The sequence below is a fragment of the Hypanus sabinus genome, chromosome 30, assembly GCF_030144855.1.
Source record: "Hypanus sabinus isolate sHypSab1 chromosome 30, sHypSab1.hap1, whole genome shotgun sequence".
Taxonomy (NCBI): domain Eukaryota; kingdom Metazoa; phylum Chordata; class Chondrichthyes; order Myliobatiformes; family Dasyatidae; genus Hypanus; species Hypanus sabinus.
Window position 1 is genome coordinate 25,142,331 of NC_082735.1, and position 27,543 is coordinate 25,169,873.

Sequence of the window (27,543 nt, forward strand, 5' to 3'; positions counted from 1 at the left end):
ATACCTAATTAAGTGGCTACTGAGTGTATGTTCATGGTTGTCTGCTGTTGTAGCTCACTCACTTCAAGTTTCGACATGTTGTGCATTCAGAGATCCTCTTCTGCACACCAACGTTATAACTGGGTGAATGACTATCAGCTCCCTGTCTGCTTGCATCAGTCTGCCTATTCTCTTCTCACCTCTCTCATTAACAAGGTGTTTTGGTCCACAGAACGGCCACTCTCAGAATATTTTTTTACCATCCTCTGTAAACTCTAGAGGCTGCTGTGCACAAAAAACCGCAGGAGATCAGCAGTTTCTGAGATACTCCAACCACCCCATCTGGCACCAACAAGCATTCCACCGGCAAAGTCACCTAGGTCACATTTCTTCCCCATCCTGATGTTTGGTCTGAACAGTGACTGAACCTCTTGACCATGTCTGCATGCTTTTGTGCATTGAGTTGCTGCCACATGATTGGCTAGTTAGATATTTGCATTAACGAACAGGTATACTTAATAAAGTGGCCACTGAGTGTGTGTATGCCTAGCAACAGTGGGACAATAAGTCAACAAAGCACAAAGCAGTGTCACCATGAACATTTTCTCAAGAACAAGTCAACATGTGATTAACCAAGTATTTAATTCAAGAACGACAGGACAAAGCTGTTGCTGCTTTTCCTCAGTGTTTGGTTCATCAAAACTAAATAAGAGGAAAATTTTATGGCGGCTAAAGTCCAGTTAGGTCAAAACTGTATTTCAGAACATGAAGAAAATGTCATTACTTCTAGAAAGTGTTTTAAATATTTGTGCCATCAGTGCAAGGGTTACATGAGATGCATATTAACCTTGAGTTTTCAATCACTGTAATATCGACAATTCTTCCAATGCTTTCCCTTGCATCTTACATGAAAGTCACCTTCTACATGCCTGCTTAGATTTTCACTTAAATATCCTTTAATGTAAGAGTGAAATTGCACACTGCATGGCAAACAGTAAACTACAGTAGATTTAGAGTATGTACTTTCTCCATTTTGTACTATTCGCTTAAATAAATGTAATATTTCTGTGCTGATAGGCTTATACAGTACTGTGCAAAAGTCTTAGGCACATATATGTAGCAAGGGTGTCTAAGACAGGACCATATTTGTCAACGTGGAGCGGAGAGCGAGTTTGTAAATCTGACAGGAGCAAAGGATGTTGGGAATGGCGAGGGTGAAGAGACAGCGGGAGGGGCGTGGGACAGGTAGTAGAGGACGGGTGCCCGGGATGCTGGCATGTGTACAGACATACTCAGCCCTGTGTCACCAGGCAAGGTCATTTGATTCCAAACAATTTATTGATCATTACAGAATATCTCTCTGGTGCTTCCTGCTCCCTCCTCTCTCTTTTCCCCTTTTTCAACCATGATTCCCCTCTCCCCACACCCTTCTCACTCTCAGTCTACTATAGAGACCCGTATCAGGATCAGGTGTATGCCATGAAATTAGTTTTTTTTTCTGGCAGCAGTACAGTGCAATACATACAATTACTACAGTACTGTGCAATAGTCTTAGATGCTATATATATATAGATAGGTAGATATATAGATACACTTAAGTCTTCTGCACGATACTGTAGACTGAGATAAATTTATTTGCTATTATTATGAGAAAATTTGGAGTATTAAATAGTAGTGCACTACTTAATTCTCACAAAGATATTAAAATTATTTTCAAGTTAATTTTAATGAGCTTTGTCAATTTATAGCTTCGTGCTCATTGAGTTTCAGCTCACCACATTGAATTGTTTATCTGTTCAAGTTTTTATCTTAGTGTTGTGTACTGGGGCTATACTCAATGGACACTTTATTAGGTATACCTGTGCACCTGCTTGTTAATGCAAGTATCTAATCAGCCAAACGTATGGCAGCAGCTCAATGCATAAAACCATGCAGACTTGGTCAAGGGGTTCATTTATTGTTCAACCGAAACAAAAATGTGATCTAAGTAACTTTGACCACGAATGTTTGTTGGTGCCAGATGGGGTGGTTTGATTATTTCAGAAACTGCTGATTTCCTGGGATTTTCATGCACAACAATCCCCAGAGTTTACAGAAAATGGTGCAAAAAACAAAAACACCCAGTGAGCGGCAGTTCTGTGGGTGAAAGCACCCTGTTAATGAGTGAGGCGACGCTTTGAATGGAAAAGTCTACAGAAAGTAGTGAGTACAGCCTGATCCTCTTCACCTTTGAGCACATCCACAAGGAGCACTATGGTAGGAAGGCAGCATCCATCACAAGCACCCCTACCATCCAGGCTATGCCCTTTTCTGGCTGCTGTTATCAGGCAAGAAGTCCCAAATCTCCAAGTTCTGGAAGAGTTATTACCCCTCAACCATTAGGCTCCTGAACCAGCGTGGATAACTGCACTCACCTCAACACTGAACTGATTCCACACCCTATGGACACACTTTCAAGGATCCTATAAGGTAAGATCAGAATATTTATTATTGTTTTTTTTATTTTTGCTTTGAAGTACTGTATATGCAGAATTTGTTGTCTTTTGCAAATTTGTTGTACATTTGTCCTAGTTCGCATGCATTTTCTCATTGATTCTAAACCTGGGCCTCTGTACCTCCTTCTATCTTTGATTTCCTCACTGGGCGACCACAGTCTGTGCGGATCTGAAATAATATCTCCTCCTCAACAATCTCAATCTTCAAGGGTGTATGTTAGGGTACTGCTCTAGTCTCTCTACACCCATGACTGCTTGGCTAGGCACAGCTCAAATACCATCGATAGATTTGCCGATGACACAACTATTGTTGGCAGAGTGTCAGATGGTGACGAGGAGCTGTACAGGGCCAAGGTGGACCCTCTGGTTGAGTGGTGTTGCAGTACAACCTTACACTCAACATCAGTTAGACCAAGGAATTGATTGTGGACTTCAGGAAGGGAAAGTCGAGGGAAATAACGCCAGTCCTCATCACGGGATCAGACTGAGCAGTATCAAGATTCTGGCTGTTAACAACTCTGAAGATCTATCCTGGGCCCAACGTATCGATGTAATTACAAAGAAGGCACGACAGTGGCTACACTTCATTAGGAGTTTGAGAAGACTTAGTGTGCTACCAAAGGCACTTGCAAATTTCTACAGATGTGCCCTAGAGAGCATTCTAACTGGCTGCGTCTCTGTCTGGAGGGGCCTCTGCACAGGAATGGGTAAAGCTGCAGAAAGTTGTAAACAGCCATCTCCATCATGGGCACTAGCCTCCCCAGCATCGAGGACACCTTCAAAAGGGAATGCCTCAAATAGCTGGCATCCATCCTTAAAGACCTCCATCAAGCAGTACACGCCTTCTTCTCAATGCTACCATCAAGGAGGAGGTACAGGAGCTGAAGACACACACTCAGTGTTTCAAGAACAACTTCTCCTCCGCCATCAGATTTCTGAATGAACAATGGACAACAGACAAGAAGATGAATCTCAATACGGTATGTTGTGACATATAATTACTTAGATAATGAATTTACTTTGTACTTCAAACTTTGAGGTCAGAAGAGAATGGGCAGTCTGGTTCAAGCAGACAGGAAGGTGGCAGTAACTCAGATAACCACACATTCCAACAGTGGTGTGCAGAAGAGCATCTCTGAATGCACAACATGTTGGACTTTGAAGTGGATGGGCTACAGCAGCAGAAGACCACAAACATACACTCAGAAGCCACTTCATTAGGTACCTCCTCTATCTATAGAGTGGACACTGAGTGTAGATACACCTTTAAGATCTACATAGGAGTATTCTGTGGTAGGACTACTGATAGATTTTTTTTGGTCACCATCAATAAAAGGATGTCTGTTTAGTAACCATTTCTTAACATATTGCATTACAATATAGAAAAGCCTGCAGAAGTTACTTTGATAGTTCCTTTAGGATATTATTGGGGCTACCTAGGAGGAGTGGTAAAGAAGGCAGGTGATGGATGCAGGGCTGGTTTGGTCATTATGTTGAAAAGCTGGGGAAGGAGAATAGGTTATCATAACTATTTATCCATTACATCAACTGAATGGAGATGTTCCTGCGAGATAAAGAAATATCACCCAGGTTCAGGGAAAGCAAGAACAGAGCAAGCCATTTGTGATGAGACAATACCACAATAGTGATAGGATATGATTAGCTAAGTGTAGCTTTATTTGCCACATGTACTTTGAAACATCTGGTGAAATGCTTGATTTGCATCAAATCAAATCAATGAAGAATGTGTTGGGAAGACCACAAATGTCGCCACACTTACAGCACCAATGTTGCATGCCTACAATTTGCTAATCTTAACCATACGTTTGTGGACTGTGGGAGGAAACTGGAGCACCTGGAGGAAACCCATGCGGTCAAACTCTTTACAGATAGCAGCAGGAATTGAACCCAGGTTGGGTATCACTGTAGGTGTAAAGCCATCGTGCCACCCACCCCTTGTCATAACTCAATTTAATCGGATTTAGATTTAATCCAATTAAGTAACCATTGCTTTATGGGAAAGTGCTGTTTTAGAAAAAAAAAGTGGAACGTTATAGCTTTTGCTTTGTCTGTTTGAGATAAATGAGATTCCACTTCCAAGGCTTGAAGCCAGTCAAGTCATCAAGGAGCAAAATGGTGAAAGAGGTAAAAGAGGCAGCAGAAAGTGAAGCTGGCGTCACCCCAACACGAATGAAAGATTTCCTCTATACCAAACAGCATCATCAATGAGGGGTGGTCTTGGATCAAAAAGGAAGAAGAATAATGCTAATGTTTTTATGCATGCCCAGTACAGATGTAAGAATTGAAGGAAAAACATGCAGCCAAGCGATATAGACCATGCGGTCACCAGAGAAGGACCGTGGGATGGATAGACATAGTTTGGGGATCCACAGTGATGACCACAGATGAGCCATCTGTGAAGATCAGGAACTCCAGACACTATGTTTTACAGTGTATTGTTCAGTGCCTTATACACTTGGTAATTGAGATCAAAGCTGTCAATGTTCCCATTTACAGTGGGATCCTAGTGCATTGCAAGCTCCGCAGACATTGTTGGCTTGACTCTCAACATGCATGCCATCAAAGTGCAATGGCACACGGAGTGATACCTTGATTGCACAGGACGGCCACTGAATGGAGATTCTGATACCGGCTGGTCCACGCAGTGGATAAGGAGGAAACATCCCCAGCTGACTCAATCATGATGAATAGTCCGCTCACTGCATGAAATTTGTCATCCATCAGCAACTCCAAACAGTAACAGCAATCCCTCACACCATGGATCCACCACTCAGTTCTAAATTTTGGAGCCAGGCTGCAGTGTGCCATCTCTAATCTTTGGCGCGTTGAGTGCCGCTGACCAGGGGGAAGGCACCTTCGGCATCAAGCTGAGCTATTGACTCTGGAGCTGCCCATCAGGGGTACAAGTGTGCTTTGTCTTTTCCCCCCTAAAAGGCAGCACCATGCATCACTCTACAATTCCTTCCCTTGCAAAGAAATGAACTGAACAGTGAACAAGGGAATATCTGAAGAATTTGGCGATAATAGTTCCTGGCAAAATGCTAAAAAGTACTTTATACCCTTCAAAACTTTAGAGTAAGAAACAGCCCTCTCAATGTATAGAAAACGATTTGAGTTGCTGTGGTATTTTTAACTGTCGAATTAGGGAACTCATATACGTAATCCCAAGAGCTTAATTATATGGTTCTCTTTGAGTAATAGTATACTTTGACCAGTGCTGTCAGGGATCTGTTGCGTTGGGATAATAAATCAGTTCATAAAACATCAACCAGGAGTTACTAGAAGTGCAACTTAATTGAGCACTTAATCAAGCTCAAGATCTACATAAAGTCCGTCTTAAAATTTACGGACTTAGCCAAAAACTTTATCGAGTGATATTTTTTTAGAATTGTCTTATTTCTTTCGAGGTGCCGCCCAACGCCCAGCAACCCGCTACGGCAATTTACAATGAGCAGCTGACCGGCTGATGGCACGTCCTCGGACCGCGCGAGGGGTCCCGAGCATCCGGCGGAGTCCACGTTCACTCGGGAGCACGTACCAGCCATGGCATCGGAACTGAACTGGCAGCTCCGTCGCTCCGAGCTGTGATAGCGTCGCGCTGACAGCCCCGTTACCACGGCGACCATAAGGAAGCTGGAGAAATAAAGTAACCGCCGAGGAAGTTAAATAGAGTTCTTCCGTTATTCCAAGCTTATGTTCATTGAACTCTCATAAATGGTCCGTCAGTGTATGGGGAAATACTGCTCGGATCTATGGGCAGACGATGGAGGGAAATTCATCAGTTTAAAATGTATCCTTTATTAACTTTCCCTTATACATTCAGATTCCCCTGTATATTCCACAGTGTGTGCTTTAGCTGCAAGGCTGGGTGACGAGAGTGTTGTAGAGGAGGGCGAAGGATGTTCCCACTGATTTGGTGGCATGTTTTGTTTCGAGAGTGACAGACAAGGTGACATCTCCATCTCGGCTCTTCCTCTAATTTCCCCGCACAAGAAAGCAGTCGCAGGCGGCGCCCGACGTTCCCCGGTTCATCAACCTTTTTCGGAATTAATGTCTCTTGCGGACAAAAGTTCAGGCGGCAGTCATCAGTGCAATTATAGCAGGTCAATTTTGTCACTAAAGATTTGTTACTCCTAAAAACAGCGTATGCCTGTACAAGACACAACGACTGAAAGAGATGTTGAGGAAGTTACATTAGCTACAGCACCAACCTGAATGATATCAAGGTGCCAATCTTGTTACAGAACTCTTTCAGTCTGTGGGCGCCGAGCTATTTCAGTAACTGTGCCAGAGGATACTCTGTCTAATGTGCCATCACCTCCCCTTTAATAACTGCAGGATACATTGCAAAGCATTGGTTAAAAAAATACATTCTCCTCTGCAAAACAAAAACAGGATTTATTTTAAGGAGTTAAAACCCAAATAATTAAAATTTTCACTTTTATTTTTACCCTAACTGCACGTCAGTGTTGTTGGGAAAATGTTTCTCAGATGTTCTACTTAGGAGCAAAAAAGTAATTATAGTCACCCAGCGAGATCGGGGTGCTGACCTCTTAGAGTGCTGCGTGTGACACGCAGTAAAACGATCACGTATCTATTTCTGTGGCTGCTTATAACATCAAATCGCCAAGGATCAGGGGAAAATACATTGCGATCTGGTAAGTGGCAGAAGTTAATAATTAGTGACAATGATTGACAGGTATGCTCCATCTGCTGCACTGCAGCCGGAGAGCAGACGTTCAGCAACTATCTCTAGGCAGAATTAATTCCTCTGGGAAAGTAAAAGACTATGATTGACAGCTACCTTGGAGACAGATCGAGCCACAATGTCGTTGCTAGTAATGACTTTTGTGTGTAAACATCTGAGCTGGAGAATGGGTGTGCAGATTAGTAGGTTAGCCACCAATTAATATATTTTTTAAATAGTTATTCTCCTAAAGTCCTTAATTTGCCGTTCCGAAGTTTTAATTTATTGTCTCCAGCTTTTATTCTGAACCATTTCCCCGTTTCATTATGAAGCAGAATATTCAAGCATCTATATACTTAGCAAATTCCTGAGTAAGATGTTGAAGCTGAATAGCAAGGAAATCTGTAAAAATAGCCTTATGGTTTGCATTAGATTAATTTTTCCCTGCACCCTGATTTGGGAATCCAACCTCCATTAAATTGAGCAACTGGCATACAGTTTAAAATGGCTGAAACTCGGGTCAGTATGCACAATTAATTCTTAGACTAAACTGCTTACTTGAGTGAAATGATCCACTTACACATTGAATCCTTTTGAGTGTTGAAGGGCCCAGGTGGAGAGGATGTTCCCTATAGTGGGGGAATCTAGGACCAAGGGCACAGCCTCAGAATAGAGGGATGTCCCTTTAGAACAGAAACCAGGAGGAACTCCTTTGGCCAATGGGTGGAGAATCTGTGGAATTCGCTTCCACAGACAGCTGTGGACTCCAAGTCATTGGGTATATTTAAACCAAAGTTTGATAGGCTCCTGATTAATCGGAGTGTTAAAGGTTACAGGGAGAAGGCAGAAGATTGGGACTGCGAGGGATCATAAATTAGCCATGATGGAAAGGTTAGTAGATGTGACGGGCCAAATGGCCTGATTCTGCTCCTATGTCTTATTGCAGCTGTTTTGCCTACTCTGAAAACACATGTTGCTGGCAACAATGGCTGATTACATGTCTCAGCTGAAAGGAAGCAAATGACAAGCAGAGATAGGTTTCTGCTTGCTTGGTGCTGATTTGGCTGCCTAAATGCATCCACCCCAACGGTCTCAGGTAGCGATTTGTTAACCAGACAGTTTTCCGTCAAGTTTACTTCCTGAACCAAAAGAGGCATCTGTACAAGCTATCCAGTTTTAACAGATTTTAATGAGGCATTTTCTCTAATGGGATCAGAATGATACGAATCCTCACTTAGACTGCACCTACTGTTAGAAATAGTGGGCTTGGCAACATTGGAAGGAGTACATTGTAAACCTATCTGTTTAAGAGCTAATGATAGATTACATCAAGACATAAACGGAGTTTGTGCCCCAATGTGTCTCCGCCTGTGTCTCTGTCAAATGAATGGGCTAATCCCACCACCAGGAACAGGTAAAGGTGAATGTGAATACTTGAATCTCAGAATCCACCAGTTCCTTTTTTTCCCAAATCTTTTTATTATTATTTGTTTTATTATTTATCCACCAGTTCCATTGCAGTTGCATCTTCTAACAGCTTAAATGGAAAAAAAATGCAAGGAATGAAAAATGCAAGGGACACTATACTTTGGGCCCAGATTCTTCCTGTCACTAGAAAGAAATGAAGCACCCCACCATAAAGAAACCTTTTAAAAATCAAACACTCACATAGAATTTGTCTTGAGCTCCTTTTGTTCTGCTCCATTCATTTTCATTGATTTTTGTATTTAACCTTTTTTTGGCTAATTGATACAGGTTGGCACAAGGATTTGAGTTTCTGCCTGAACAGCTCACCAAAGCGCATCAGTGTTAGGGAGTTGAATATATATTTTGAAAAGTAAGCCTGGGTTAATATCGTCTTAATACAAATGGAAACTCAACCTCAGGCTATCATCACACCATGACTGCCCACGTTAACACAACACAGTCAAAGTAAGTAAGGGAGAGATACAAGTCAAATAGTCAAGTAAATCAGCAACTTTTTAAAATAATTTTTACCTTAATGAACTTATCATGGGACTTTTGAACTGCGTGTCCTGGTTGGGCACAGTAAAAGGTTTACATTTATATGTGGGCCTTAGTAATTTCCTGCTTGCTAATTCAAAGATTCAAGTCACATTTATTATCAAAGAATGTATAAATTATGCACCTTGAGGTTCGTCTGCTTACAGGCAGCCACAAAGCAAAAAGCCTGAAGAAACCAACCTTTTTTAAAAAAGGCCAAAAACCACAGTGCAGAGAATGAGAGAGGAAAAAAATCTCAAATCATGTAAACAATAGAAGCAAGCCAACAGTTCAAAGTTAAATGCATAATCATTCCTCTCCATATTTATAACCAGGATGCTCTTTTTAGTATTCTTCTTTGTTAGCCTGGGAGTCCAGATCTAGCATAGAGGTGGCCATTCATTTTCTTGCATTTCATCCATCTGTTGTTGGCTGTGATGTTTCAATATTCAGTAAAAACTTGAATCTAAGGAAAATGCAAAGAACCACCAATAATCATTGAAATATTTTAGTTTTTCAATCTGGAGGCTTGAATTATAGGTCTTTAGAGACAGTTTAGCCAGTGGAAGAAACAGGGTAGGATGCAGCAAGATAGAACTCACCATCTCCCGTACATTTTCACAAGTTAGATATTCTTCACCACAGACCTCTCAATTCACATAGAACCTCTCCTTTGTTCATAGTAGATCTTGGACAAATCCAAACAGGATTCTAACACTCACAAAATGCTGGAGGTACTCAGCAGGTCAGGCAGCATCCATAGAAAAGAGTGAACAGTCAACATTTCGGGCTGAGACCCTTCATCAGGACTGGAAAGGAAGGGGGCATATGACAGAATAAAAAGGTGGTGGGAGGGAAAGGAGAACAAACTAGAAGGTGATAGGTGAAGCCAGGTGGGTTGGGGATGGGTGAAGGAGTAAGAGGCTGGGAGGTGACTGGCGGAAAAGCCAAAGGACTGGAGAAGGAGGAATCTGGAGAGGAGAGTGGACCATGGGAGAAAGGGAAAGAGGAAGGGCATTGGGGGGTGATAGGCAGATGAGGAGAAGAGGTAAGAGGTCAGATTGGGGAGTAGAAGAAAAGGGAAGGGGGAGGGAAAATAATTACTGGAAGGAGAAATCGATGTTCATGCCATCCAGTTGGAAGCTACCTAGATGGAATATCAGCCTGGAAGCTATCTAGACATCCAGATGGAATATCAGCCTGGAAGCTACCTAGACATCCAGATGGAATATCAGCCTGGAAGCTACCTAGACATCCAGATGGAATATCAGACTGGAGGCTACCTAGACATCCAGATGGAATATCAGACTGGAGGCTACCTAGACATCCAGATGGAATATCAGACTGGAGGCTACCTAGACATCCAGATGGAATATCAGCCTGGAGGCTACCTAGACATCCAGATGGAATATCAGCCTGGAGGCTACCTAGACATCCAGATGGAATATCAGCCTGGAGGCTACCTAGACATCCAGATGGAATATCACACTGGAGGCTACCTAGACATCCAGATGGAATATCAGCCTGGAGGCTACCTAGACATCCAGATGGAATATCAGGTTGGAGGCTACCTAGACATCCAGATGGAATATCAGCCTGGAGGCTACCTAGACATCCAGATGGAATATCAGGTTGGAGGCTACCTAGACATCCAGATGGAATATCAGATTGGAGGCTACCTAGACATCCAGATGGAATATCAGCCTGGAGGCTACCTAGACATCCAGATGGAATATCAGACTGGAGGCTACCTAGACATCCAGATGGAATATCAGACTGGAGGCTACCTAGACATCCAGATGGAATATCAGACTGGAGGCTACCTAAACGGAATATGAGGTGATCAAATGGAAAGCACCAGGAAGCATACAACTCTATTGAAAGAGAATCAAATGATGTTTGAAAAGCCCACTCTTTTAAAAAGACAGAAGGCATGGAGATCTATGCCTTTGTGCCCATCAGCATCCATTTTCAGGAAAAGACATGTGTCCTAAAGCCCTCCAGATAAGCTAGCCAATTTGGTTTCAACCACTTTCAAGCTATGGTGGGTTTGCAATTCATGTAGACTCATCCTGCTGCTCAGCATTTTAAACTCTTCATCTTTGGCTGGAAGTAAAGATTCCCATTGGCACTCTCAAACCTCTGTGACAAAATAATTTTAAAATCATTGTCTACTGCATTTACAGAGAGAAGCTATACCAGATCCTTTGGTTCTGCTGTGAAACTTTAATTCACAAAGGCAGCTTTGTAAAGACCTAGTGCTGTTTCCTGATTACATTGGAACATTATGTTCAAAGAATGAATGGTTTTACATTTCAAAAGATAAGTGCTGGTTATTTATTATCAGTCTGAATACTTAGATTATTTGAATCTTCAAAATAAGTGTGTCCTTTTCTTTCATTCATCTTCAACAATGAATCAATTTCTAATGCTGATTATAATCGAAGTCAGAAACCTGCAGTGAATTAAACAATTCATACTGCTCCTGGCATGAAATAAAATCTTCCGTTTGATTTCAATGCAAAAGTGCTCTTCCAGTCCTCAAAGGTTAGGGGGATGCACCAAATATGAATTTAAAATTATTCGAATATAGCGCTATTAGCAAATGGTCACCATGTTTATTCAAATATCTGAGCTGAGTAGTTACCCAAATTGCAGTCCATTATCCATATACATTGTTGCGTTTGCCTCTGTAGGAAATATTAGACCGAGAGAGTATTCTGTTAATGGCATGAAATTGCAAGTAATCAAGACCTTGCTAAACAATATCCCCACAATAAAATACCCCTTTAACAAAACGGTGGTAATTTTTCCTGCTTAAAATAAAGTACTTTTTTTTAAAAAGGTACCAGGATGCCTCGCTGGTGAGGCTTTTACTATCATGGAGTCCACATGAGTCTGTATGGAGATCATTATCTGTACACAACAGCCTCTACCCAATCTATCCCAACCTTGTAGGGAGCTCCCTCCAGAATCATGGCAGGGTATGCAAGATGAACCTGTGTGTTTTAAGCTTTTCCCCCCCGACCTCTCCTTCACTAATGATCCTGTGTGAAGTCACTACCCGTTGATGGAGTTAAAGCCTTTGGGATTTACCATTGGGTTATTCCTGATGTCCTGTCCAATAGAAATCCCTCAAACAACATCACTAAAATACATCATTTGGTCAAATTTACACTGCTCTTTCTGGAAACTTGTTCTTTGGGCTCTCGTGTTTATTTTCAACAAACAGCAGTTTATTTACTACCATAATCGTAAAACACTTCAGCTTGTCCTGGGACAAAGATGAAAGCACCACTAGCTTTTTTTGGAGGTTGTGCAGAATGTCAATTCTACCCACAACTTTAAAAACAATCTAAGACTTGAAATTTGGATTGATTACAAACAAGAGAAAATCTGCAGATGCTGGAAATCCAAAGCAACACTCACAAAATGCTGGAGGAACTCAGCAGGCCAGGCAGCATCTATATAAAGAAGTACAGTCGACGCTTCAGACTGAAACCCTTCAGTTGGATTGTCTAGCCACCTAGCTTCACCTATCACCTTCTAGCTCTCCTCCTTCCCTTCCCAAACCTTTTTATTCTGGCATCTTCCTTTTCAGTCCTGAAGAAGGGTCTCGGCCTGAAACATCGGCTGTTTATTCATTTCCATGGGTGCTGCCTGACCTGCTGAGTTCCTCCAGCATTTTGTGTGTATTGTTCTACACTCCCAACATCTGCAGACTTCCTCATGGTTTTGATTAACTCACACCTCTTTATGCACACGTTGCATAACAATCTATTTAACTCATTGTTGACTGCACCAACAATCATTTCTGGGTGAAATGTTTCCCAACAGAAAATCAAAGCAGGCACTTCCCCGAACAGAAAACGGCGGGAGTACTCCTCAGTCTGACAGCATCTGTGGAAAGATGTGCCAACATGTTTTACAGATAATTAAGTCTTTTATTGACGTGCAAGTACTGCTGTTTGTCAAAATCATGGCAGATAATTTGCACACAGCTGGGTCCATATTTGGGTCAATGAGGTTTCAGATTGTCATCAGTTGCAATTTGCTTCAGATTTTCACTTCCATTGTGGCAGTTCAGACATGTTTCTGGCATGGATTGACACCCAATGATATTGCTTTCTTCACATTGCTTATTCCTGACCTTATTGACCCAATCTGGAGCGCAGTGGCTCCATCTACAATCACCCAGGAACAGTCAGAGAGCCTCCTGTATCAGTTTGGAGATGGGCTCTGCTGTGCAGCTCATCTCCCTCATCTGGTGAGGCAAGCCTGACCATTTACCAGCTTCCTCGCAACAACCTTGTGGAAGGATCTGGGTCCTGGTCCTCATCTGAATTGTCTGGGACAGTAGAGATGAGCTCACTCTATCCTCTGCTCTTCTGTCTGACTCCTGCTGCCCTTTAGTGCCCCATGTATCTCCCTGTGACTCAGCCCCTTCTAATAAAATCTGCTTACCACAATGCTCCATCGTCTCAGCAATAATACTCACCCCTCGTCCTCCTCCTCCTTTATTTCCTCCATTCTGTAGGAAGAATAGGGAGGTATGAAACAAGAGGGGGGCATGGAGGGGGGGATTGGGTAGATGGAGAAGGTGGTGTGGAGAAGGGGGTGCTCCCTCTCTAGCACTTGCTCTCCCCCTCTTTCTTTCCCATTTACCCTGCTGTGGCCACTACACTGGTTGTCATGGAGACTGCACATGAAAGTCCAACAAGTTGTCAGCAACTTTAGATTTAAGTTGAGCCTGGACTAATTAGGCCCTGTTTGGTATATGCTTAAACTGGGTTTAAGTTACTCAAGTACTGTTCCAAACATTTTTTTTAGCCATTTTCAGGACTTGAACAGAAGTTAATGCTAAACACATCAATACTTTAACACAATGAAAATATATGAAATTCAGTTTTGAAGCCAAGATAAACTTTGCAGAGACCTTCCGTTCTGTTGCCATTCCTACCAAGATCTACTTTCTTCCTGTATATCAACACGTCTTCTTGTAAATGCAACTACTTGGATAAATGCAATCCATTTCTAATCCCATGTGACCTGTCACATTCCCCGACCAGAATTTAGCTGTGCAAACTTAAATATGGTAGCAAAAATCTTAAACATGCACAATAAAATTTAGAATTGAAAACAGATCAAGCTGAAGAAAATTCCTCTAGTTTGATATTCTCCTCAGTACTTGCCAGATGCATATCTGAATGCAGATGTGGTGCCAATGTGCAATGTAATTCTGTAACAAGAAACTCAGGATGTAACAAGAATTTCAAGAACTTCAGCAAAAATCTATGCAAGTCACGTTGTTACCACAGTTAGATATTGCCAATGAAACCATCTCTTTTAATTCCTCAGTCATGCTACAGGGGCTCTACACCAGCACCATCAGCAATGGAATGTTGAAAATCTATGCCAAGACTGCAAAAGAGGATAAGACAACTTGAAGGTCAGAAATATTTTAAAAAAATAGTAAAGCAACACTCTCCCTCTCTTCGGTTGTCCATCAAAATCCGATGACGACGTCCACTCCTTTAACGGTGAGATCTTTGATGACCATACAGTCCTATCCTGGACCCACAAGCTCTATTGCAGGTGGGACATGTATATGTGGTGGTGGTGGTAGTGATGGCAACCATGGCTGCATTTCTCCTGGCTCTCTTCTGCTGTCTTCTGGTTGTTCTTTCCATCTCCAGAATACGAACCCCATCCCTACACAGCTGTCGCCAAGTGTTACGGTCAGCAGCAACATCCTCCAGGTCCTCGGGTCTGATCTTGCACTTCCTTAAAGCATTCTTCACCTGATCCTTATGGCGCTTCTTCGGCCCTCCAGCTGAACGTCGACCATGATGTAGCTGGCTGTATGACACTCTGCGGGGTAGCCAACATGGGGGCATCCTTATCACGTGCCCCGGCCACTGCAGCTGACGCTGGGTGATCATGGCCTCAATACTTCTGCAGTTGGTCTTTACAAGTATTTTAATGTGAGGCACCCGCTCACGCCAGGTAATTCCCAGGATGCGCTGGAGGCAGCTTATGTGGAAGCGTTCCAAGGACTTGATGTGACAGCTGTAGGTTACCCAAGCTTCACAGCCATAAAGGAGGGTGGTGACACAGACCGCTTGGTATACGGCGACCTTTGTGGAGGGACGAAGGCTCCAGTTCTGAAAGACTCTACGCTGAAGTCTCTCAAAGGCAGCTGACGCCTGTTTAACACAAAATACTCTGCAGATGCTGGGGTCAAAGCAACACGTTGGAGGTTCTAAGGGTCTCAGCCCGAAACATTGACTGCTCGTTTCCCCAGATGCTGCCTGACCTGCTGAGTTCCTCCAGCGTGTTGTGCGTGATGCCTGTTCAATGCGGCTCCGCATGTCGTTGCCAATGCCGCCATCCTCAGAGAGAATGCTCCCCTGATATTTGAAAGATGGCTCTACTGACACACACGCACACAGGATGTTGGAGGAACTCAGCAGGTCAGGCAACATCTTTGGAGAAGAGTAAACAGTCAACGTCTCAGGCCGAGGCCCTCCTTCAGGATTGAGAAGGAAGGGGGCAGGTGCCAGAATAAAAAGATAGAAGGGAAGGAGGCAGCTGGAAGGTGATAGGTGAAGCCAGGTGGGTGGGAAAGGTCAAGGGCTGGAGAAGAAGGAATCAGGTAGGAGAGGAGAGTGGACCGTGGGAGAAAGAAGGAGGAGGGGACCCAGAGGGATGTAATTTGCAGGTGAGACGAAGTAAGAGGTCAAAGTAGGGAATAGACAGGAGGATGGGAGTTTGTTTACAGGAAGAAATCAATACACGTAACGTCATGTTGGAGGGTACCCAGGCGGAATATAAGATGATGTATCTCCACCCCGAGGGTGTCCTCACCTCGGCATGTTAGGAGGCCATGGACTGACATGTCGGAACAGGAATGGGAATCAGAATTAAAATGTTCGGCCACTGAGAAGTCCCACTTGTGGCGGATAGTGCGGAGCTGCTCCACGAAGCTTCTGCCAATTTACGGCACGTCTTGCCAATGTGGAGGAGGCCACCTCGGGAGCACCAGACACAACAGGCGACACCAGCAGATTCCCAGGTGAAGGGTTGCCTCACCTGGACAACAAGCAAATAGTAGCTCTGATTTTGGAAGGCACAGGGTTAATAGGGTTGCTGCATGTTCTTCTATGTGTTTTGTTTAACCGTCAGTGGGAACAGGAAAATTTGCCGTGGAGGTCGCTGAGGCAGCTAACGCTCTTGTTTCCGGACCTAGTGCTGGAGCAAGCACTGGCTCCGAGTTGCACAAACCAGCTGATGAAACAACAAAATGACAAAGACACTTGACCAACCTGGGAGCTGATATTTATAACAAGGACCCAAGTTCCCTGCCTGCATCCAGCCCTGATGCTAGAAGGATCACTATATAAAGCAGGCAATTTGCTTCAGCTAGCAAAAAAAAATTCTTTTTTTGGGAATAAATCCACGCTGACTGCAGTTTAAAATTCTGGTCCGTTCAAAGGAGGCAAGAAGTTGATCCCAAGTCAAACACTACAGTAGTAGTAACAACTGTTCCGTGCCCACTGCCTGTCTAATGTGGTTTGGTAACTTCAGGAGCATCTCACATTGTTAACTCCCTGCTGTGTAAATTGCTAGTTATAACCTTACATGGTCAGATTAAAAATCTTGTCAGTCTATGGAATGGCTGGGTCTGAACTGTTAAAATCCTGACAGCAAAAGCTCTCCTCAAATACAAAACTTGAGTCCAATTCAAACCAACCTGGAGGTTATGGAAAATTAACTAAAAATAGGTTACGTTTTTAGCACAAAAGGGAAAGATGCAGGCAGGTAAAAAAAACACTAGTGGAAGGGATAACAGGGTCAACAATAGGTCAACAGACAGATTGGTAAGAATGATCCGACAATTTGCATTTATGTAAACAGTACAAAAAGTATAGAAGATAGTTAAAGGGAATATTGGCCATCACATCATAGGGGATGTTACAAGTTTGTAATCAAAGGGAAATTCAAAGGAGCATCTTGAAGGAGTAAGGGTAAGGAGCTGGAAAATTTGGGCTTGAGGAGAGCTTGGAACTCTGGCAGCTGAAATGCAAAAACTGCAATTTGGGAGAATTAAAATGTTAAAGAAGGCAAGGGCTGGAAGAATGCAGATATAACGGATCTGGAGAAGATTGCAGAGAAAGGGTATGATAGATGCTAAGGAGGATTTATACTTAAGGGTGAGATCTTTAAAAATGTTTTGGCAGAGTTTTAACAGAAGGTTGGAAATATGGAACTCATAAATACCTTCAAAGAATATGCCTATTCAGTAAACTACCCTGTCACCCACATAGTTCATATCCTTTCTCTATATGTTACCTGCAAACCACCTGTACCTCCCATTAAACCAATGTGAATATCTCTCACTTTTTCCACAAATGCCGAGTCTCAGACTCCTGCTGGGATATCAGAAAATGGTGACAACCTTTGGAGAATGCTACCATGAATTTGGGTGGAAGAAATCTATAAGAGAAAATGGTTCTATATTGATCTTAAAATTCTCTTCAGATTAGTCCTTTGTTAATCCTCAATTAAAATGCCCTGGTGAATTTCAAATCAAATTCAGATCTTTTGTTTTGGAATTATTCCATGATCGATTTATTTTTTAAAAAAGAGCAGTAAATTTAAATGGGGCCACCTTCTCTGCTACTTTCCAGTTCACAGTTTGCCCTGACTTTACCCTCCATAGATTACTGAAGTTAACCATTTCAAATTTAGGCAGCATGATAGCATAGTGGTTAGCACGACACTTTACAGTACCAGTGACCTGGGTTCAATTCCTGTTGCTGCCTTTAAGGAGTTTGAACATTCTCCCCGTGACTAGGATTAAATCTGGGAAGCGTGGCTCAAAGGGCTGAAAGGGACTATTCCACAATGGATCTCAATAAAATAAATTGCCAGCAAGATGACGTCCTCCTTCCCGCAGCCATTACTATCATCTCGAGTTTTACGATCATTCCAAGTTCATCGTGACAAACCTGAAGCCATCAGGACCCCTTTCGCCTCCAGTGATGTCAATCAGTCACAACTTTATTTGAAATCTTGTTGTGAAGTTGTTTACTTGAGAGAACTATTTTGCACACAGTTGATTATTTACTTCTTCCTCCTTTGTGTAACTGTTTCTCCAATTTATGTATTTCTGGCATTGAAGATGTAAGCTTTCAATTTTTTTAAATATCTAAACTTTAATGTTTTATTGGTATGATTAATCTTAAATTAGTTTTGAATAATTTTCAGAGTTATTCAAATTCTCAGGGATATTCAAATCTTCAATGCCTTTTGACAGCTTTACAAGCGGGGAATCTTCTACCTGTGTGGCAAAATGATGTTGAGTAACACACTGTCACTGTTTAGGGCCTTGCTGCTGGAGATCAGGCTACATCGAGAGCACAAGTTAACAATGTCAGGTTTGCAAAGGGTAAAGTTTTAGTTATCACGTAGGCCAGTCCGGAGTGTGATGCCACTGGCAGCTAGTTTTGGCCCAAATAGTTGAATACTTCCCAACTTACGCAATGTTGTTCAGTCTCGAGGACCTGAGCAATAGGTTGAACTGGTTAGGAGTTTATTTCCTGGAGCATAGAAGAGTAAAGGAAGGTTTGACCAAGGTTTACAAAATTATGCAGATGACAGATAGGGTAAATGCAAACAGGCTTTTCCCACTGAGGTTGGGCGAGTCTAGAACTGGAGATCATAGGCTAAGGGTGAAAGGTGAAATGTTTAAGGGGAACATGTAGGAGAACTTCTTCACTCAGAGGGTGAATGTGAATGTGGAACGGGCTACCAACAAAGTGGTGAATGCAGATTCAGTTTCAATATTAAAGAGAAGTTTGGGTAGGTACGTGGATGGGAGGGGTATGGAGGCCGATGGTCCTGGTGCAGGTCGTTGGGACTAGGCAGAATAGCAGTTTGGTATGGATAGGATGGGGTGAAGTGCCTCTTCTTCTGTGCTGCAGTACACAGGCAGAGACACAGCAAACAGAGCTGGTAAACACAAAATGTTTCTTTCAATTCCCAGCTGACATAGTACAGCACAGCACTGGCCAAGTTGTTGCATTAAATCTAGAGATAGCTTAGAGCATCAGCAACTTCAGCTCTAAATATCCCTGCCCAACCTTCTCAGCCCCCCACTGTTTTGCTTTCTGAAACCTTTTACCTCAAGCCACCTTTGGGACACCAGTCCAGCTACTTTCTCATACGGCTCAAATGCTGATGATCCTTAGTACCAGCTTGTGATATTTCAGTTTGTTAAAATAATTATTGAGCTGTTGCTCTTGAAAGGAGGAAGGAAAGTTCACCAACCCAACCGTGATAAAATATGCCCTCTTTCCCAACTTTTCCTAAGCAGTGGCAATTGCTACGGGAGAATTTCAGGAGCTAGCTCCCTTCCCAGGCCTGATGCAGAGGCTGTTGGCCCCTTAGCACCTCTGGGCAGACAGAGGCGATAACCTGACCTCTTGCCACCAGGAGGTGCCCTGCAAAGTGAGGCCTTGGAACTACTTTTAGTGCCTAGACTCAGTGATGTACCCAGCACACTGTTCTGGCCTTCCCTTCAGAACCTATTCAGCCCACTGCCACGTCTGCCAGAACCATGATTTATTTTTTTTTAAACTTATTTATTGAGAAACAGCATGGAATAGTCCCTTCAGGCCCTTGGAACCACGTCACCCAGCGATCCCCAGATATAATCCTACAGGACAATTTACGATGACCAACTAACCTATCAACCGGTACGTCCTTGGGCCGTGGCAGGAAACTGGAGTGCCCAGAGGAAACCGGTCACGGGAAAGGACATACAGACTCCTGGCGAGCAGCGGCGGGAATTAAACCTGGGTCACCCGTGTATCCAGAGATACCGGCCACGTGACAGATGCACTGCCACCTGGCTGGTCGGAGGACACACCACATGCCAATCAACATTTGGTCCCTCCCAACTAATCAATGCGCACCTAAATTATTGGTCACCTTAATTGGATTACCTCGCCCAGCCCCATGCTATAAAAGGTGAGACTTGTGCCTGGCTCGCTCTCTCTTACAGACCACCTCATTGAAGGTAAATGCATTGATTTATGTTTGGGAAGGTCTATCGTTTGTCCCGATAAGGGAGCCGCGGCTACCCAAGGTCAAGGGGGATAGCTGTTGTAGTGTTTTTCCCTCGTTCTTTGTATGTGTAACTGTACCCTGTCCCCACACCGCTTCCTGTGTATTGTAGTTGCTTGTGTTGACCCGACTTCCCCTTTAATAATAAATTCCTTATTATTAAAACTGTGTGTGTCCAGGTCTCTACTGTTGAGACTCAAAGAACCAGTTATTTCCATCACAACAGCCCGTACTGTAAAGCGTTGTGCTGGTCACTATGCTACCACGAGATACGTGCAACAAATACATTGCTACACCAGGCACCTACACCTCACCATACATGTGAGCGTGACGACAAATCTGCCTTGAGGCACAACAACAACTTCCAGTCAAAAGTAGAATTTTAAGCCAATTAACGATATTAATATTAAACCAGCAAGCGCAAGTATTCTTAGTGAATTGGAAACAACTAGGCTGAAAATACTAGACTCTGCTACACGTTTCGACAAGAGTGAAATTGTGCTAAACGTGAATGGAAAAAAAGTTTTCTCACAGACAAGAAATGGATGCCAGCACGTGAGCTTAGCAATAATAGCATAAAATAACAATATGCCATTTTTTAAGAAGCTGTGAAAAGGATTAATGTACAATTCTTTACAAGAAATTAGTGACCTAATGAAGTGGCTAAGAATACTGTCATGGATTTTTTATTAGATCTAAATTATGTAGCACAGGAGTTAAGTGCCTAACACATTATGACATAATGAATAATGACTTGAGCTGGGCTGCTAATTTGTCCCAAATCGAGTCAAGGCTGAGGGTTAACTTGCCAGAAAATGTTATATTTTCACACCATTTAAAGGCTTCTGGGATCAGTACAATAAACCACTGACACTATACCTTGGAATGCATCGAATGTGGTTGGTGTAGTGCATCGCTCAAGTGTCCTGTTGTCTCCTCTTCCATCCCAGTCGAACTCAACAACCTACTAAGCAATCGCCCAGCTTAGGCAGTTAGATTTTACTATGTTTTTTTTTACACAATGCCAATGATACGGTGTCAGACCAGTCACAAAGAAACAAACACGGGGAGGCAGTTTGCCTTAACTCACTTGGATCAGTAAATTTGCATAAATGCATCACATCCAGTTCAGGTGCTCAGGAAATTAAAGATTCCAATACAATCGCATGTTTCAGATAATACAGTACACCCACTCAGATAACGTTCCTGTTTCGCGTCTTCAAGTTCCACCACTGAGCTAAGGGTGCAATGTAGAGAGATAGTCCAAACTGTACTCACTAGATGAGAAAGAATGGTAGTCGGTTAGTCACTAGTTCTATCAGAATCAGGTTTAATATCACCGGCGTATATCATGAAATCTGTTAACTTTGCGGCAGCGATACAAAGCAGACCATGATAAGTATAGAAAAAACCGAATTGCAGCAAGTATATCTATGTATATCAAATAGTTAAGTCAAATAGGTAGTGCAAAAACAGAAATGAAACAGTAGTGAGGTAGCGTTCATGGGTTCAATGTCCATTTAGAAATCTGATGACAGAGGGAAGCAGTTGTCTCTGAATCGCTGAGTGTGGGCCTTCAAGCTCCTGTAACCTTCTTCCTGAAGACAAGAGTGAGAAGTGGGCATGTCCTGGGTGGCAGGGGTCCTTAATGATGGACGCCACCATTTTGAGGATGTCCTGGGTACTACAGAGGCTAGTACCCTTGATGAAGCCGACTAAGTTTACAATTCTCTGCAACTTACTTCCATCTTGTGCAGTAGACCCCTCCACCCTCCCCCATACCAGACGGTGATACAGCCAGTCGGAATTTCTCCCCCTGTAGAAATTTGCGAGTGTTTTGGGTGACAAACAAAATCTCTTCAAACTCCCGATGCTGTTCTAATTTCACTTTCCGTTCAAAAGGAATGGAAGCTGACCCAGTAATTTGAACTCTGATGTGTCTTTGCAATAGTATGAAGGTCTACAATAAGAATAAAACTGGGGCAACCTAGCAAAGTCCCAGTAACCAGTTCTCTCGCAACAAAAGAGGTTTTGAATTTGGCCAATCCTGAATTATCCTTCTCTCTGCTTTCTGGCAGAATGCACAGTAGCTAGCTTGCTCTATAGATTCGGACTACATTAAACATCACAGACTCCAGTAAAAGCAGTCCTGGTTTTGTGATGTCCTACAGGAAGTGTGGTGCAGTGGTAAACATTCAGAGGGCATGTGGCTAGGATGCCTCTATTTTCACTCCACACGTCACCAGTTCTAATCCAGGCAAGGGAAGCTCTCCCTAATTATCACCTGCTCCCTCTCTTAGATGATAAATCCGTACACCTCTGTACTCACATTAAGTGTTGAGACTAGCAAGGATACAGAAAGGAAGGTACGTGGGTGGCGGATAGGGGTGATGAGGTGATAGTGAATTGGGAGGGCACCTTCTAAATTCTTACCTCACCCCCCAACCCCATGGCTTCACCTATCACCTTCCAGTTCCTTCCCCTCCCCGTCCCAGCTTCTGGCCCTTTCCTTTCCAGTCCTGATTGTCTCGGCCTGAAACGGTGACTCTTTATCCTCCTCCATAGACGCTGCCCGACCTGCTGAGTTCCTCCGGCACTGTGTGTGTGATGTAATGCTCAGCTATTTACCACCGTCCTCCATCAGAAATCTGAGGTGACTTAAGAACAGGAGCAGCCTCCTCTGCATCACCAAGGCCAGTCTTCAATCAATTCAATTCACTCCACATTCTATTAAGAAACAACTGTCTTCTGGCACTATCCCAGATCAACAATATCTGGAATGAATTCTGTCCCGCGGGGAAACTGGAGGCCAGTTATTTTGTGACGAGTGACTCACCTTGCAAATTTGAAAGACGTCCTGCCCTCTGATCAAATGCTGCCCATATGGCTGTGCCCTAAAGCAGCTGCAATGACACGAGATGCTCAAAAATATTCAATGATCCAGGAACAGCTTCTTCCCCTCCGCCATCCTGATTTCTGAATGGGCATTGAACCCATGAACACTACCTCACTACTTCTTTATTTCTACTTTTACACTACTTATTTATTCAGCTCTCGACCAAAAGAGGGTAACTACATTCGTTCTATTTCTTGTGTTCCCACAACTAATGGTCTCACTTCAAGGACTTTATCGAATCAAGTTGAATCATCATTCAAATCATACATGGATACAGTCCAACAAGATGGCGTTTCCCTGGGGCCAAGGTGCATAACATGTATTCAAAATAGTGAGAGAGAGAAACTACACACTCATCCTTATGCAAGAAGACACATGAAAAGTCCAAGATCCTGAGCGACATGCAAATTGATGGTACAGTTCCTGGCAGTTCAGCCTGTCATTCCACTGGTTAAACACTGGAGGGCAGCACTGATGGGAGAGGGCAGCTACCAATCAAGCATGGACTCCATGCTACACTGCCCCCAGCGTCACTTCACCTGGATTGCAGCAGTAGGCACACCCGCTTGAGGCCTCGTCCTCGCTACAACTGAGGCCACACTGCTGCCCCGTCACCAGTCTCACCGCCAGGCAAGGGAAGCAGGCCTGCAGCGTCTTGCATCATCAATGTCCAACAGTGTCTCGCGATCACAAGAGAAGCATCCAAGTCACTCACTCACGGTTACGCTACCCGCTGCTTTCACGTACAAACTCCAACGTCTTCCAGTAACAGGCAACAACACGTTCCGCGCCCAGGTCAGCTCTTCTGAACCTTCTCCTGGCCGACTGCTGGCTTCTCCTTCTCCCAGCTGAGTGCTGGCAGCTCTGCACAACAAACAAACCGCTGATGCGGTAGACCTGCTGTACCCATTGTTCTTGGCGTCCAGTATAGACTTACGATCATAAGAAACCTTCTTTAAAAAGAATAGTGCACTTTTGGTTGGCCCCCCAAGAGGCCGCTGCGTTCCGGTGAGCTGCCATCTTCCCAGAAGAGCCTTGTTATTTCATGCTCTCGTTATTTATTGCTATTTAGTTATATTTGCATTTGCACAGTTTGTTGTTCATTGATCCTGTTTACAGTTACTGTCCTATAGATTTGCTGAGTATGCCTGCAGGAAAAAGAATCTCGGGGTTATATGTGGTGACATATATGTACTCTAATAAATTTTACTTTTAACTTACTGTGATTATATACACTTACTGTAATTCACTGATTTTTCCTCTATACTATCATGTATTGCCTGACACTGCTGCCTCAAAGTTAACAAATTCCACAACATATGATGGTGATTCTGACAAATGGTTAGTGCCTTAAAATACATCACTCCTCCCACTGTTACCTCGATTTAGAACAAGCACATCGGTAGACCTAAAACTTGTCCCTAGAGCTGCACGGCATCCCAATTTGGAAATACATTTCCGTTCCATCTTTGAGGTTAGGTTAAAATCCAGGAACTCAGCACTGGCTGTTAGTGTGTCTTCACCATCCGTACTTACAGTGATTGAGAAGGTGGTTCTCCAAAGGCAGTTACCAATTTGGCCTTGGTCCCTATGGCTCTAGTGCATGAATGAATAAATTGAACAATGTAAATGGATATCCAACTACCACAACCTGTTTTCTTCTCCACTATAAGCAGATAGGTTAGGCCCTCTAGACCAACAGTTCTACTAGTAGTGAGCAAGTGAGAAGTTGTCAGGCCATATATTTGATCGATGTTAAATAGAATTCACGATCTGCAGCTTTTTTCCCTCATGCAACATTATAACTAAACTTATTTCACTGTTGATGATTAAAATCAAAGCAAAATTAAGCAAGGAAGATAAAAATTCTTGCCTATATTACTATTCCCCCACCCCATTATTAGTTTACCTTCTAAAAATTTGTTCCACGAGAATTCTTCTACCTTCGGTCTTGATGATGGGTCGCAGCCTGAAACCTTGACTGCTCATTCATTTCCACTGATGCTGCCTGACCTGCTGAGTTCCTCCAGCATTTAGGGTGTTTTGCTTTGGGTTTCCAGCATCTGCAGACTCTCTCACATTTGTAATTCTTCTACCGTAAACCATTTTGGCTTTGCACGAGAGGTCGGCAGTAATGCTGCGATCAGTAATGCTCAGTTCCGTTCTATTTTTTGTCCTCTGAATTCATTTCAACTTTTGATAACCAGTCTGCAGTATTATTAAGCATAAGGCTGTCGTCTCTTAAAAAAATCCAGGTGACATACCACACCTTATGTGCTGCAATTTAGATACGTGATGACTAAATTATATAATAATTTCAAATGATTATTCATTAAACTCATGAATAGAAAAAGCCCAGCTATGTCTGTGATAATGAAGAGATGGCTTTGCAGCTCGTCCTCTTACTGGCCCTAATTTTTTGTTTAAACCTGTTCTAGTCTTTTCTCCATGAAACAGTTACAAAAGGAGATGAGTTTTACAGCTCTCGTTACACACACATGCAGTTCAACTCTTTGAGTGATTATGCAGGAAGTTTGAAGTTAATAATTCATCTCCTTCTACCTTAGGCCACGAACTTATCAGTCACCCCATGCTGTGGACCACTTTCTGGAGGTCCAAGACGCTGACTTCTACAAAGAAGGGATCCACATGCTCCACAACCGCTGGACTAAGTGTGTAAATGTAGGAAAAATAAATGTGCTGTTTTCTAAAATTGTCTCCTTCTACCTGATGCCACGAACTTATCACCCGTCATGTTTTACTTTTTATTTCTGTTTTTGCCCTACTTATTTAATTTAACTATTTATGTAGATGTATACTTACTGTAATTTTTCTGTTCATCTTGTATTACATTGTACTGCTGCTGTAAAGTTAACAAATTTCATGGCGTGCCAGTGATATTAAACCTGATTCTGAATAGAGTTACTGAATGGAAGACGGAATTTCATGTTTTGCAAATTCCCATCTGCAATAAATTATTGTTGACATAAAATTTCCTTGGGAAAGCGAAAAACACATTTCTCTGAGATGCAAAAGCTTCCCTATAGAACTGTGTAATATCGTTCCCATCTCCTTCATATGAAGTCACTGCCATTTCTTTCTTCTTTGCCAAATTATTAGATGCAATCCCTAGAACTGCTCTTGCAAATATCTAACAATTGGGTTAATTGAAACGAATAAAAGAAGTCTGATTTGTTTAACCCAGACAGTTAGGCTAATTTTCTAACCTTGCCTCTCCTTAAAATTTAAATAAATTCTGGTCAGTGTTTCACAAGCACTGATCACCCCTCAGTATTTTACTCAAAGGTTTATTGTTCATTATTGATCCTGGAAAATGACTCAGGCACAGATTGACCAGAGAAAATCCTGAACGGCCGATGGGAGAAGACATTTCCAAAGTGTAGTCATGCACAGGATGAAGACCAGCATGCGTTTCCCATCCGCAAATCCCTCAAGGACACAGCAGCAACACGCTGCTGACCTTGTCATGAAGAAACTTCTACAGTAATGTCGGGCAGAAAGGCCTGGGACTTTGACCCAGCCATGAAATAGGGTAAACATCTGCAAGTCAGCATGGCAGAGGACTTTGAGATCATATGGTACCCACACACCCACTGCCTTTGCTTCATTGAGTGGTAGAGAGAGGAGGGAGAGGTTCTGGGGTGCATACGAAACATGGCAGATACTCCAGTCTTGTGGTGCAAGGTGGAAACATTCACGGTAGTGGATGAGGCTGTAAGCAGGCAGCTGCTTTGCTTTGATACTGACATGTTCAGTATTCCATTATTCTTTACCGCAGTGGAAGGAACTGAAACTAAAAGGATGGGCTCCTCAGCCACCTCCATGAACATAGTACATGTGTAGCTGGTTTGGTTAAATATCCTCACATTTCCTAGTGAGCTACTGGATTACAACCCGAGGCAGGATGATACTCTGTGGGTGCTGTATTCTGCACTCGAGATCGGCAACACCGATCGCGACCGACTCAGATCCGGATTTAGCACACATACATCAAAACACACGGTGGAACGCCCCATTTGCGCGGACAACCGACATACCCAAGGCTGTGCTGGGGGCAGCCCACGAGCGTTGTCACACCTTCCGGCACCAACACAGCACGCCTGCGACCTTTCACAGACCGACACCTTCAGTTATTCGGGAAGCTTCAGTAAGAGAAAGAACCCGTCAATAGAAGACTCAATCTCTCTGCACTGAATCCTTTCGGACCTGCTCCTGACCAACAGCAAGCCCACTGCTTCCAAACTTGGTTCTTCCTCCAGCTTCCCTGCTCTAAACCTCTCACGTTTTCCTTTAGTTGCTGATACGCATTT

General features: G+C 43.1%; 2 long non-coding RNA genes across 2 annotated transcripts in view; one reads left to right on the top strand and one right to left on the bottom strand.

Annotated features, from left to right (window-relative positions):
• LOC132383452 (uncharacterized) overlaps positions 1-21,338 on the bottom strand; it is a 151,356-nt gene extending 130,018 nt beyond the window's left edge. Inside the window, exon 1 of the long non-coding RNA XR_009508689.1 lies at positions 21,196-21,338. This is a non-coding gene — a long non-coding RNA (uncharacterized LOC132383452). The remainder of the gene's footprint in view (positions 1-21,195) is intronic.
• On the top strand, positions 20,765-26,134 carry LOC132383454 (uncharacterized). The gene is made up of 2 exons (XR_009508691.1): positions 20,765-20,871; positions 22,882-26,134. It is a non-coding gene; the product is annotated as an uncharacterized LOC132383454 (long non-coding RNA).
• The last annotated feature ends 1,409 nt before the right edge of the window (positions 26,135-27,543 follow it).